The 12955-nt window shown below is 49.4% G+C and overlaps 1 protein-coding gene across 1 annotated transcript in view; it reads left to right on the top strand.

Moving 5' to 3' along the window:
* RPL5 (ribosomal protein L5) overlaps window positions 1-12955 on the top strand; it is a 36308-nt gene that overhangs the window by 18509 nt on the left and 4844 nt on the right. The gene's annotated exons all lie outside the window — the stretch shown is intronic.

Genomic DNA, 12955 nt, shown 5'->3' with positions numbered 1-12955 from the left:
GTCAGTAATAGCTCATCCCACAGGTTCTGTGGGAAGGTCAGGACCAGTTGGTCGTGGAGCGTCTACGACGCGGCTACATAGCCTTCAGTGCACAAGTTTGTGCGCGTTTACACGTTATGCAACGGTTGCGGCATCAGCATCTAGCTTTGGCTGCCTACGGTTACAAGTGTCAAACAGCTCTCCCGCTTACGAGGGAAGCTTTGGTACGTCCCAAGAGTACTCCAGTGACCCCTAGTGGATGAAAAAGAAAATAGGATTTTGGTACTTACCAGGTAAATCCTTTTCTTTGAATCCATAGGGGGCACTGGACGCCCACCCAGAGCAGTTTTACCTGGGTTGTATTAAGCTCAAAGGAGCTTATGGTAACACATTTTTACCGATTGGTTCAAATTATAAAGGTCTATCGGTTATGGTGTCAACTGTTTAGTTGACAGTAACGTTATGGGTCAACTTTGTTGTCCGTTATGTTATAGGAATTCTCCATTGTCAACCTCTCTATAGTAGTTCGCTCAGTAAAAACACTGAGGTCGTACACTGAGGTACTCTGGGATATGGAGGGGTGGAGAGTTCTAAATTTAAATATTCAGTGCCTTTGTTTCTGCTACGCTGTCCATATCCCAAGAGTACTCCAGTGCCCCCTATGGATTCAAAGAAAAGGATTTACCTGGTAAGTACCAAAATCCTATTTTTTTTACACCAAATCGCGGGACAGAAGCCCGCCGCTGAGGGGGCGGGGCTTCTTCCTCAGCACTCACCAGCGCCATTTTCTCTCCACAGCTCCGCTGAGAGGAAGCTCCCCAGGCTCTCCCCTGCAGACTCACGGTAGAAAGAGGGTAAAAAGAGGGGGGGGGGGGGGGGCACATAAATGTAGCGCATTAATCATATATACAGCAGCTACTGGGTAAACACTAAGTTACTGTGTGATTCCTGGGTCATATAGCGCTGGGGTGTGTGCTGGCATACTCTCTTTGTCTCTCCAAAAGGCCTTGTGGGGGTCCTGTCCTCATATAGAGCATCCCCTGTGTGTGTGGTGTCGGTACGCTTGTGTCGACATGTTTGACGAGGAGGGCTATGTGGAGGCAGAGCAGGTGCAGATGAATGAGGTGTCCCCGCAGACGGCGCCGACACCTGATTGGATGGATATGTGGAAGGTGTTAAATGATAATGTAAACTCCTTGCATAAAAGGTTGGATAAAGCTGAAGCCTTGGGACAGTCGGGGTCTCAGCCCATGCCTGATCCTACAGCGCAGAGGCCGTCAGGGTCTCAGAAGCGCCCACTATCCCATATTGTTGACACAGATATCGACACGGATTCTGACTCCAGTGGCGATGATGCAAAATTGCAGCCTAAAATGGCTAAAGCCATCCGCTACATGATTGTAGCTATGAAGGATGTATTGCACATATCAGAGGTAAACCCTGTCCCTGACAAGAGGGTTTATATGTTTGGGGAGAAAAAGCAAGAGGTGACTTTTCCCCCTTCACATGAGTTAAATGAGTTATGTGAAAAAGCTTGGGATTCTCCTGATAGGAAAGTGCTGATTTCCAAAAGGTTACGTATGGCGTACCCCTTCCCGCCAACGGACCGGTGCGCTGGGAATCCTCCCCTAGGGTAGACAAAGCGCTGATACGCTTATCCAAGAAGGTGGCCCTGCCGTCACAGGATACGGCCTCCCTAAAGGATCCTGCGGATAGGAAGCAGGAAGGTATCCTGAAGTCTGTTTATACACATTCAGGTACCATACTGCGGCCGGCAGTTGCGTCGGCCTGGATGTGTAGTGCTGTAGCAGCATGGACAGATACTGTCTGAGGAACTGGATACCTTGGACAAGGATACTATTTTACTGACCCTGGGGCATATAAAAGACGCTGTCCTATATATGAGGGATGCCCAGAGGGACATTTGCCTACTGGGCTCTAGGATAAATGCGATGTCGATTTCTGCCAGAAGGGTCCTGTGGACTCGGCAATGGACAGGTGATGCCGACTCTAAAAAACACATGGAGGTTTTACCCTATAAGGGTGAGGAATTGTTTGGGGACGGTCTCTCGGACCTAGTTTCCACAGCTACAGCTGGTAAGTCATTTTTTGCCATATATTCCCTCACAGCCTAAGAAAGCACCGTATTACCAAATGCAGTCCTTTCGATCACAAAAAGTCAAGAAAGTCAGAGGTGCATCCTTTCTTGGCAGAGGCAGGGGTAGAGGAAAGAAGCTGCACCATTCAGCTAGTTCCCAGGAACAGAAGTCCTCCCCGTCTTCCACTAAATCCACCGCATGACGCTGGGGCTCCACAAGTGGAGCCGGGAGCGGTGGGGGCGCGTCTCCGAAAATTCAGCCACCAGTGGGTTCGCTCACAGGTGGATCCCTGGGCTATACAGATTGTGTCTCAGGGATACAAGCTGGAATTCTAAGTGATGCCCCCTCACCGTTACCTAAAATCAGCCCTGCCTGCTTCCCCCATAGAAAGGGAAGTAGTGTTAGCGGCAATTCACAAATTATATCTCCAGCAGGTGGTGGTACAGGTTCCCCTCCCTCAACGGGGAAGAGGTTACTATTCCACAATGTTTGTGGTTCCGAAACCAGACGGTTCGGTCAGACCCATATTGAATTTAAAATCCCTGAACATTTACCTAAAAAGGTTCAAGTTCAAGATGGAATCGCTCAGAGCGGTCATTGCAAGCCTGGAAGAGGGGGATTTTATGGTGTCTCTGGACATAAAGGATGCTTACCTGCATGTCCCCATTTATCCACCTCATCAGGAGTACCTCAGATTTGTGGTACAGGACTGTCATTACCAATTCCAAACCTTGCCGTTTGGTCTCTCCACGGCACCGAGAATATTTACCAAGGTAATGGCGGAAATGATGGTGCTCCTTCGAAAGCAAGGTGTCGGTTATCCCATACTTGGACGATCTCCTCATAAAGGCGAGGTCCAGAGAGCAGTTGCTGATCAGCGTAGCACACTCTCGGGAAGTGTTGCAACAGCACGGCTGGATTTTGAATATTCAAAAGTCGCAGCTGATCCCTACGACTCGTCTGCCCTTCCTGGGCATGATTCTGGACACGGACCAGAAGAAGATGTTTCTCCCGGCGGAGAAGGCTCAGGAGCTCGTTGCTCTGGTCAGAGACCTCTTAAAACCAAACAGGTGTCGGTGCATCACTGCACGCGAGTCCTGGGATAGATGGTGGCGTCATACGAAGCCATTCCCTTCGGCAGGTTCCATGCGAGGACCTTTCAGTGGGATCTGTTGGACAAGTGGTCCGGATCGCATCTTCAGATGCATCGGCTGATCACCCTATCCCCCAGGGCCAGGGTGTCTCTTCTGTGGTGGCTGCACAGTGCTCACCTTCTCGAGGGCCGCAGGTTCGGCATACAGGACTGGGTCCTGGTGACAACGGATGCGAGCCTCCGAGGATGGGGGGGCAGTCACTCGGGGAAGAAACTTCCAAGGGCTGTGGTCAAGTCAGGAGGGTTGTCTGCACATCAATATCCTGGAACTAAGGGCCATATACAACGCCCTGAGTCAAGCGGAGCCTCTGCTTCGCAACCAACCGGTGCTGATTCAGTCAGACAACATCAACGCAGTGGCTCATGTAAACCGCCAGGGTGGCACAAGAAGCAGGGTGGCGATGGCGGAAGCCACCAGGATTCTTCGTTGGGCAGAGAATCGCGTGCAAGCACTGTCGGCAGTGTTCATTCCGGGAGTGGACCACTGGGAAGCAGACTTCCTCAGCAGGCACGACCTCCACCCGGGAGAGTGGGGACTTCATCAAGAAGTCTTCACACAGATTACAAATCGATGGGAACTGCCACAGGTGGACATGATGGCATCCCGCCTCAACAAAAAGCTACAAAGGTATTGCGCCAGGTCAAGAGACCCTCAGGCGATAGCTGTGGACGCACTAGTAACACCGTGGGTGTTCCAGTCGGTCTGTGTTTCCTCCTCTTCCTCTCATACCCAAGGTGCTGAGAATCGTAAGAAAAAGAGGAGTGAACAATACTCATTGTCCCGGATTGGCCAAGAAGGACTTGGTACCCGGTACTGCAGATGATGCTCACAGAGGACCCATGGCCTCTGCCTCTCAGACAGGATCTGTAGCAACAGGGGCCCTGTCTGTTCCAAGACTTACCGCGGCTGCGTTTGACGGCATGGCGGTTGAACGCCGGATCCTAGCGGAAAAAGGCTTTCTGGATGAAGTTATTCCTACGCTGATAAAGGCTAGGAAGGACATGACAGCAAAGCATTATCACCGTATATGGCAAAAATATGTTGCTTGGTGTGAGGCCAGGAAGGCCCCTACAGAGGAATTCCAGCTGGGCCGTTTCCTTCACTTCCTACAGTCGGGAGTGACTATGGGCTTAAAATTAGGGTCCATAAAGGTCCAGATTTCGGCCCTATCCATTTTCTTTCAAAAGGAACTGGCGTCTCTTCCTGAGGTTCAGACGTTTTTAAAGGGAGTGCTGCATATTCAGCCCCCTTTTGTGCCACCAGTGGCACCTTGGGATCTTAACGTGGTGTTGAGTTTCCTGAAATATCACTGGTTTGAGCCACTTAAGACCGTGGAGTTAAAGTATCTCACGTGGAAAATGGTCATGCTATTGGCCTTAGCTTCGGCTAGGCGTGTGTCAGAATTGGTGGCTTTGTCATGTAAAAGCCCCTATCTGGTTTTCCATATGGACAGGGCAGAATTACGGACTCGTCCGCAATTTCTGCCGAAGGTGGTTTCATCTTTTCATTTGAAGCAACCTATTGTGCCTGCGGCTACTCGTGACTTGGAGGATTCCAAGTTGCTTGATGTAGTCAGGGCTTTGAAGATTTATGTAGCCAGGACGGCTGGAGTCGGGAAAACTGACTGTTTATCCTGTATGCATCCAACAAGCTGGGTGCTCCTGCTTCAAAGCAAACTATTGCTCGCTGGATCTGTAACACGATTCAGCAGGCTCATTCTGCGGCTGGATTGCCGCATCCAAAATCAGTGAAAGCCCATTCCACAAGGAAGGTGGGCTCTTCTTGGGCGGCTGCCCGAGGGGTCTTTGCATTACAGCTTTGTCGAGCAGCTACTTGGTCGGGTTCAAACACCTTTGCTAAGTTCTACAAGTTTGATACCCTGGCTGAGGAGGACCATGTGTTTGCCCATTCGGTGCTGCAGAGTCATCCGCACTCTCCCGCCCGTTTGGGAGCTTTGGTATAATCCCCATGGTCCTTACGAAGTCCCCAGCATCCACTAGGACGTTAGAGAAAATAAGATTTTACTCACCGGTAAATCTATTTCTCGTAGTCCGTAGTGGATGCTGGGCGCCCGTCCCAAGTGCGGACTTTCTGCAATACGTGTATATAGTTATTGCTTAATAAAGGGTTATGTTTTGTTGGCATCCGTTGTTTGATGCTCTGTTCATACTGTTGACTGGGTAAGTTTATCACAAGTTATACGGTGTGGCTGGTATGAGTCTTACCCTGGATTCCAAAATCCTTTCCTTGTAATGTCAGCTCTTCCGGGCAGTTTCCTTAACTGAGGTCTGGAGGAGGGGCATAGAGGGAGGAGCCAGTGCACACCAGTAGTACTAATTCTTTCTTAGAGTGCCCAGTCTCCTTCGGAGCCCGTCTATTCCCCATGGTCCTTACGGAGTCCCCAGCATCCACTACGGACTACGAGAAATAGATTTACCGGTGAGTAAAATCTTATTTTTTCCTTACATTTCCCCGGAACCTGCCTCCCTCCAGTTTCAGTGTATGTCCTCGAGTTCTAATACTACTCATTCCTTTGAATGTTTCCCTCCTGAACTTTGTTAAAACCCTTGGTATATCTGAAAGTTTTTATCATGTTCCCCCTTCGCCCACCCCCACCCTTTCCCTTCTCTCCTCCAAACTATACATGTTAAGATCTTTTAGCCTTTCCGGGTAAGTTTTGTGACGTAGGCCATGCACCATTTTAGTTGCCCTTCTTTGTACACTCTAATGTATTTATAGTGTTCACTCTAGGAGTGAAAAGGGGCAGAGTGCCAAACTCTGGGGGCACATGTGCACGCGCGCGGCCGAAACGGGGGCGCGGGCACGCAAATTAGGGGGCGTGGCCACGCTGACGTCATTTTAGGGGCGCGCTGCGGCCCACAGACGCTACTATAGAGCGTCTGTGGCCGGCGACGTCACTGTTGGGGGCGTGCCCAGCACCTCCGTCGGTGCTGGGCTTCCCCAAGCCCTCTCCCAATGCGTGAATGAATGCCGCGCGCATGCGCACGGCATCTATACACGCCGGGAGGGCAGGAAGCGGGCGGCTGTTCTAGCAGGGTGGGTTTTGCCTGCTAAAAAACGGGCAGGGCGCGGCGCCCTGCTAAAACAGCCTAGAGTGAACACTAGTATTTATATCCTTCTGGAGATGGTTTCCAGAACTGGACACTGTATTCAGGATGAGGCCGTACCAATGACCTATAGTGGCATTATTACTTTCTCTGACGTCCTAAGTGGATGCTGGGACTCCGTAAGGACCATGGGGAATAGCGGCTCCGTAGAGACTGGGCACAACTAAAGAAAGCTTTAGGACTACCGTGTGCACTGGCTCCTCCCACTATGACCCTCCTCCAGACCTCAGTTAGAATCTTGTGCCCGGCTGAGCTGGATGCACACTAGGGGCTCTCCTGAGCTCCTAGAAAAGAAAGTATATTTTAGGTTTTTTATTTTCAGTGAGATCTGCTGGCAACAGACTCACTGCTACAAGGGACTAAGGGGAGAAGAAGCGAACCTACCTGACTGGAGATAGTTTGGGCTTCTTAGGCTACTGGACACCATTAGCTCCAGAGGGATCGAACACAGGACCCGACCTCGATCGTTCGGTCCCGGAGCCGAGCCGCCGTCCCCCTTACAGAGCCAGAAGCATGAAGATGGTCCTGAAAATCGGCGGCAGAAGACTTCGGTCTTCAACAAGGTAGCGCACAGCACTGCAGCTGTGCGCCATTGCTCCTCATGCACACCTCACACTCCGGTCACTGATGGGTGCTGGGGGGGGGGGGGGGGGGGGCGCCGCCGCCCTGAGCAGCAATATTAAACACCTTGGCTGGCAAATCTACACAATATATAGTCATATAGGCTATATATGTGTAAAATACCCCTGCCAGAGATCCATAAAAAAGCGGGAGAAAGTCTGCCGAAAAAGGGGCGGGGCTATCTCCCTCAGCACACTGGCGCCATTTTTTCTTCACAGTGCAGCTGGAAGACAGCTCCCCAGGCTCTCCCCTGTAGTTTTCAGGCTCAAAGGGTTAAAAAGAGGGGGGGCACTAAATTTAGGTGTAATATTGTGTATACAAGCAGCTATTGGGGGAAAAAATCACTCGGTTATACTAGGGTATTCAATTATCCGCAAATTCGCTGCAATTTTTCGCCCGAAAATTTTTCGCGGCAATCGGCCGAAAATTGCCGCGAAAACGCTCCGTTTTTCGACCTATTCAATTCCGACCGGGTTTCACGTGAAAATTCTTGCAGTGAAAAGTGTAGGTGAAAATGGGGAAATCAGCCTGTACCCCAAAAAATGCTAAACTAACATAGGAAAACAGAAGAGAAGTGTGTTAGAGATCACAGTTTTTGGGGACTTAAATTGCGTGAAATGGCTGTTATATGCATTTTTTTTTTTTTTAAATGCAAAAAAATTATAGAAAGCAAGTTTTTTTTGAGCAAAATAAATGCTCATTAAATTTGGGGTACATGAAAATGGGTATAAGTATATATTTGGGTCATTTTAGGGTTCTTTCATCTGCAAGCCTAAACACCTGTCCCACTCATAAAGCACCCCAATATACCTGTCCCATACCTTGAACCCCAATTTCCATCATTTTTTACTTTTTCACCCCAAAAATGACATGTCATTATTGGCCAATTAAAAATAATTAAAAACTTCAACGTGCCTAATTAGTCATTTAAGGGGGGTGTCCCAGGAGTTCTGTACCATATCCAAACATTTTTACCTTAAAATAGTGACACTTCCCAACTTTTCACCTGCTTTAGAGAAGGTGAAGTGAAATTAGTGAAAAAATGATCACCGATAAATTTCCCAGGATAATTGAGTAGGCTGTAATTGCGTTTCACGTGAAAAGTACGTTTTTTCACCCGAAAACCGGACTTTTCACGTGAAAAGTCCGTTATCACTGCTAATTGAATATACCCCATAGTGTTAATCCCTGCATTATATATAGCTCTGGTGTGTGCTGGCATACTCTCTCTCTGTCTCCCCAAAGGACTTTGTGGGGTCTTGTCCTCAGTCAGAGCATTCCCTGTGTGTGTGCTGTGTCTGTACGGCTGTGTCGACATGTTTGAGGAGGAAGGTTATGTGGAGGCGGAGCACGCTACCTCAGATGGCAGACACAGATGTCGACACGGAGTATGACTCCAGGGTCGACGAGGTTGAGACATACACACAATCCACTAGGAACATCCGTTGCATGATATCGGCAATGAAAAATGTGTTACACATTTCTGACATTAACCCAGATACCACAAAAAAAAAAAGGGGGTTTTATGTTTGGGGAGAAAAAGCAGACAGTGTTTTGTTCCTCCATCAGATGAGTGAATGAAGTGTGTGAAGAAGCGTGGGTTCTCCCGATAAGAAACTGGTAATTTCAAAAATGTTACTGATGGCGTACCCTTTCCCGCCAGAGGATAGGTCACGTTGGGAGATATTCCCTAGGGTGGATAAGGCGCTCACACGTTTGTCAAAAAAGGTGGCACTGCTGTCTTAGAATACGGCCACTTTGAAGGAGCCTGCTGATAAAAAGCAGGAGGCTATCCTGAAGTCTGTATATACACACTCAGGTACTATACTGAGACCTGAAATTGCCTCAGCATGAATAGTGCTGCTGCAGCGTGGTCTATTACCCTGTCAGGACAGGGATACTATTTGCTAACCATAGTGCATATTAAAGACGTCGTCTTATATATGAGGGATGCACAGAGGGATATTTGCCGGCTGGCATCCAGAATTAATGCAATGTCCATTCTGCCAGGAGGGTATTAGGGACCCGGCAGTGGACAGGCGATGCTGACTTTAGAAGGCACATGAAGATTCTGCCTTATAAGGGTGAGGAATTGTTTGGGGATGGTCTCTGGGACCTCGAATCCACAGCAACTGCTGGGAAGGAAAAACTTTACCTCAAGTTTCCTCACAGCCTAAGAAAGCAGCGTATTATAAGGTACAGTCCTTTCGGCTTCAGAAAAGCAAGCGGGTCAAAGGCGCTTCCTTTCTGCACAGACAAGGGAAGAGGGAAAAAGCTGCACCAGACAGCCAGTTCCCAGGATCAAAAATCTTCCCCCGCTTCCTCTGAGTCCACCGCATGACGCGGGGGCTCCACAGGTGGAGCCAGGTGCGGTGGGGGCGCGTCTCGGGAACTTCAGCGACCAGTGGGCTCGCTCACAGGTGGATCCCTGGGTTCTGCAAGTAGTATCACAGGGATACAAGCTGGAGTTCGAGGCGACTCCCCCTCGCCGTTACCTCAAATCTGCCTTGCCTGCTGCCCTCGAGGAGAGGTAGTACTGGCGGAAATTCACAAGCTGTAATTCCAGCAGGTGAAAATCAAGGTACCCCTCTTTCTACAAGGCCGGGGTTACTATTCCACAATGTTTGTGGTACCGAAACCAGACGGTTCGGTGAGACCCATTCTAAAATTGAAATCCTTGAACACTTATATACGAAGGTTCAAGTTCAAAATGGAATCGCTCAGGGCGGTTACTGCAAGCCTGGAAGAAGGGGATTACATGGTATCGCTGGACATCAAGGATGCTTACCTGCATGTCCCCATTTACCCTCCTCACCAGGAGTACCTCAAAATTGTGTTACAGGACTGTCATTACCAATTCCAGACGTTGCCGTTGGTCTGTCCCCGGCACCGAGGGTATTTACCAAGGTAATGGCCGAAATGATGATACTCCTTCAAAAAAAAAAGGGAGTTATAATTATCCCGTACTTGGACGATCTCCTTTATAAAGGCGAGGTTCAGGGAGCAGTTGTTCATCGGAGTAGCACTATCTCGGGAAGTGCTACAACAGCACGGCTGGATTCTGAATAGTCCAAAGTCGTAGCTGGTTCCTACGACGCGTCTACTGTTCCTGGGTATGGTTCTGGACACAGAACAGGAAAAAGGGTTTCTCCCGGAGAAGGCCAAGGAGTTGTCATCTCTAGTCAGAGACCTCCTAATACAAATACAGGTGTCGGTGCATCAATGCACGCGAGTCCTGGGAGTGATGGTAGCTTCTTACGAAGAAATTCCATTTGGCAGGTTCCATGCAAGGATCTTCCAGTGGGATCTGTTGGACAAGTGGTCCGGGTCGCATCTTCAGATGCATCGGCTGATAACCCTGTCTCCAAGGGCCAGGGTGTCGCTGTTGTGGTGGCTGCAGAGTGCTCATCTTCTAGAGGGCCGCAGATTCGGCATACAGGACTGGGTCCTGGTGACCACGGATGCCAGCCTTCAAGGCGGGGGGGCAGTCGCACAGGGAAGAAACTTCCAGGGACTGTGGTCAAATCACGAGACTTCCCTACACATAGATATTCTGGGACTAAGGGCCATTCACAATGCCCTAAGTCAGGCTAGACCCCTGCTTCAACACCAGCCGGTGCTGATCCAGTCAGACAACATCACGGCGGTCGCCAATGTAAACCAGCAGGGCGGCACAAGAAGCAGGATGGTGATGGCAGAAGCCACAAGGATTTTCCGATGGGCGGAAAATCATGTGTTAGCACTGTCAGCAGTGTTCATTCCCGGAGTGGACAACTGGGAAGCAGACTTTCTCAGCAGGCACGACCTCCACCCGGGAGAGTGGGGACTTCATCCAGAAGTCTTCCAAATGATTGTACACCATTGGGAAAGGCCACAGGTGGACATGACTGCGTCCCGCCTCAACAAAAAGCTAAAAAGATATTGCGCCAGGTCAAGGGACCCTCAGGCGATAGCTGTGGACGCTCTGGTAACACCGTGGGTGTACCAGTCGGTGTATGTGTTCCTTCCTTTGCCTCTCATACCCAAGGTACTAAGAATACTAAGGAGAGGAGTAAGAACTATACTCGTGGTTCCGGATTGGCCAAGAAGAGCTTGGTACCCAGAACTTCAAGAAATGATCTGAGGACCCATGGCCTCTGCCGCTCAGACAGGACCTGCTGCAGCAGGGGCCCTGCCTGTTCCAAGGCTTACCACGGTTGTGTTTGACAGCATGGCAGTTGAACACCGGATCCTAAAGGAAAAAGGCATTCCGGAGGAAGTCATTCCTATGCTGATTAAGGCTAGGAAAGATGTGATCGCAAAATATCACCGAATATGGCAAAAATATGTTGCTTAGTGTGAGGCCAGGAAGGCCCCAACTGAGGAATTTCCACTGGGTCGATTTCTGCACTTCCTACAGTCAGGAGTGACTACGGGCCTAAAATTGGGTTCCATTAAGGTCCAGATTTCGGCTCTGTACATTTTCTTCCAAAAAAAAAAACTGGCTTCACTGCCTGCAGTTCAGACTTTTGTTAAGGGAGTGCTGCATATTCAGCCCCCGTTTGTGCCTCTAGTGGCACCGTGGGATCTCAACGTGGTGTTGGATTTCCTGAAGTCGCATTGGGTTGAGCCACTTAAATCCGTAGAGCTAAAATACCTCACGTGGAAAGTGGTCATGCTGTTGGCCTTGGCGTCGGCCAGGCGTGTATCAGAATTGGCGGCTTTGTCATGCAAAAGCCCTTATCTGATTTTCATATGGATGGGGCGGAATTGAGGACTCGTTCCCAATTCCTTCCTAAGGTGGTATCAGCTTTTCATGTGAACCAACCTATTGTGGTGCCTGCGGCTACGTGGGACTTGGAGGACTCCAAGTTACTGGACGTAGTCAGGGCCCTAAAAATGTTTCCAGGATGGCTGGAGTCAGGAAAACTGACTCGCTATTTATCCTGTATGCACCCAACAAGCTGGGTGCTCCTGCTTAAAAGCAGACTATTGCTTGCTGGATCTGTAGTACGATTCAACTTGCACATTCTGCGGCTGGACTGCCGCATCCTAAATCGGTGAAAGCCCATTCCACGAGGAAGGGGGCTCTTCTTGGGCGGCTGCCCGAGGGGTCTCGGCTTTACAACTTTGCCGAGCAGCTACTTGGTCGGGGTCAAACACATTTGTTAAATTCTACAAGTTTGACACCTTGGCTGAGGAGGACCTAGAGTTTGCCCATTCGGTGCTGCAGAGTCATCCGCACTCTCCCGCCCGTTTGGGAGCTTTGGTATAATCCCCATGGTCCTTACGGAGTCCCAGCATCCACTTAGGACGTCAGAGAAAATAAGATTTTACTCACCAGTAAATCTATTTCTCGTAGTCCGTAGTGGATGCTGGGCGCCCATCCCAAGTGCGGATTGTCTGCAATACTTGTATATAGTTATTGCCTAACTAAAGGGTTATTGTTATGAGCCATCTGTAGTGAGGCTCAGTTATATTTCATACTGTTAACTGGGTATAATATCACGAGTTATACGGTGTGGCTGGTATGAGTCTTACCCGGGATTCAAAATCCTTTTCCTATTGTGTCAGCTCTTCCGGGCACAGTATCCTAACTGAGGTCTGGAGGAGGGTCATAGTGGGAGGAGCCAGTGCACACCAGGTAGTCCTAAAGCTTTCTTTAGTTGTGCCCAGTCTCCTGCGGAGCCGCTATTCCCCATGGTCCTTACGGAGTCCCAGCATCCACTACGGACTACGAGAAATAGATTTACCGGTGAGTAAAATCTTATTTTTTCCTGCTACTGATTCCTCTCTATGCTTTGTTGCATTGCTTTCCTGCCTTCAAGTCGCTTGATTTAGTGACTCCTAAATCCCTTTCCTCCTCAGTTTCCATTATAGTACCCTTGATACTATATTTAGCCTTTGAGGTTTTGAGACCAAGTGCATGATTTTGCACTATTTAGCATTAAACTCTAGTTGCCACGTTCTTGACCATTTCTCAAACCTAGCTAGG

Source organism: Pseudophryne corroboree, chromosome 9, assembly GCF_028390025.1.
Source record: "Pseudophryne corroboree isolate aPseCor3 chromosome 9, aPseCor3.hap2, whole genome shotgun sequence".
Classification (NCBI taxonomy): Eukaryota; Metazoa; Chordata; class Amphibia; order Anura; family Myobatrachidae; genus Pseudophryne; species Pseudophryne corroboree.
This window is presented reverse-complemented; position numbering and strand designations above follow the sequence as displayed.